Raw genomic sequence first — 2229 nt, forward strand, 5'->3', positions numbered from 1 at the left:
TGAAGCCTTATTAAGGAAGATTTTTATGTCCTTTTTCTTTTCGAACTGGCAGGGGTGATATGTCAGGATTGTAGAAGAGTCAGAAAGCCTGCTTTTGTATTATTATTATTTTTTTTCTTTGTATTTTGTTTTTTTAATTCAAATCTCACTGAAAATAATTTCACTGTTTATTCTTTCGACATCAATATAATAAAGTACCAGTCAAGTATTGGGGTCAATAGGATAGACTATAAACCCCACTCGAAATTTTCCAGTCAGGAACCATAAAGATGTCAAATTAATCAGCTTCTTCATCATCATTTAGCGTTCGTTTTCCATGCTGGCATGGGTTAGACAGTTTGACTTGAACTGTTAAACTGGAGAGCTGTACCAGGCTGCAGTCTGGTGTGACAAAGTTTCTACAGCTGGATGCCCTCCCTAATGCCAACCACTCAGAGTGTAATGAGTGACTTATGTACCACTACCTCAGGTGTCCTTTACATGTCACCTGCAGCTGTATCTTTTGTGTCTTTTCAAAGTCTTTTAAATTATATCAAGCTCACTGAACCTTCTACTCAGCCCTATTAAAGCTGGGTTAATAAAATGAAGTTCCAGGAAAGTACAGGATTGATGGTGTCAACTAACCCCTTTCTTGAAAGTTGCTGGCCTTGTAACTAAATCAGAAATTATTATTACTGGTATTGCCAGACAGCATGCCCAGTGGAATTTCTCCTACCTTTATATTATGAGGCCTACCAAAGCATTGTAAGTGGATTTTGTAGACAGAAAATGAAAGAAGCATCAACTGTGATGCTACATGATATTGAAAAGTGGGACCTGAATGTTGAGGATGTGTGAAGACTAGAAAGAAATGAAGCCAGTATACTCTGTTGTATGTGCAATAGAGCACTAGTGTATCGAGAGAAAAGTTAGGCATAAGAGGAATTATATACAGTGTGCAAGAGAGGAGACTGTGCTGGTTTGGTCATTTGATGCTGATGGATGAGGACAGCTGCATAAATAATTGCTGATCACTTAAAATGGAGGGAAATCATGGAAGTGAGAGATACATCTTCTTGTTTTTGTATTGCTTCCAGGGAAGTTGGAAGAAATTTTTGTTAAAATGTTGTGTGCTCTTGTAGAAGGGATGGAAGCTCATGGAATTGAAAATGACATAACAGAGGTGGGCATTTTTACATGTTTTTGGTGAGATTGCTGTGCATTACTGCCAATCGACCTGGAGGAAAATTCAGCAATTGGGACTTGTAAATCTTTATAATAATGATATAGACTTTTCTTTATTCTGTCGAAAAGTGAATGCTTTGGCCTTTCTGCCTGTTGCTGTAGTACCAATAGGACTGCAATGCTTGAAACCAAATGTACCTGAAAATGCATTGCCGTTTATTGAATACATAGAAAATACTTTTGTAAATGGAATGCTAAGAAGCAATGGAAGATGGTCAAAGCCATTATTTTTGTTTGAGTTCACACTTGATGGTAAAGCACATACAATTAATTTTATTGAAGCATGGCATAGGCGATTTAGTGTCTTCGTTAGATCACATTCAAATCTATATAATGTTCTTGATGTTCTAAGAAGAGAACAAATCATCAAAACAAGATTATCCCAACTTACCATAGGGGGCAAGCCCCAAGAAGAAAAATACCAAAGCAACAAGAAGAGAGAAAAGAATATTGCCAATTACCAGAATCGATCAATGAAAGATTACCTTCATAGCATTGCACATAATCTGGGTTCTTATTAAATTTCATTTTCATTTTATTCTAATAAATGTATATTCTACTTCAAGTATATATATTATGCACATTTGTGATTTATTTATAAATTGATATAATCAGACAAGTTTCATTATACCTAACCTAAATGTGATTTTACCAAGGTGTCTTTAGACAAGTGAACTCTTAGACAAAAATGCTTTTAGATCAAAGTGCCTTAGATTAAAGTTGTTTTGGCCAAAGTGCTGTATTCCGTATGTATGTATGTATGTAGTGCACTGCTGGTGTAGTGAATGGGGAAAGCTTGGTTTGCAATATTTGCAGAGGTGTATACTTGTCAAGAGCAGGGCTCATTAGCCACCAATGGAGCCGCAAATGCAAATATAAGTTAGTCCTAGAGTGCACAATATTCCTACAAGTCAGCAATGATCTTCCTCGGTCACGAGTGGACGGCGATCATGTATGTATGTATGTATGTATATACATAAATATATATATATATATATATATATA

This window comes from Octopus bimaculoides, chromosome 28, assembly GCF_001194135.2.
Source record: "Octopus bimaculoides isolate UCB-OBI-ISO-001 chromosome 28, ASM119413v2, whole genome shotgun sequence".
NCBI lineage: Eukaryota > Metazoa > Mollusca > Cephalopoda > Octopoda > Octopodidae > Octopus > Octopus bimaculoides.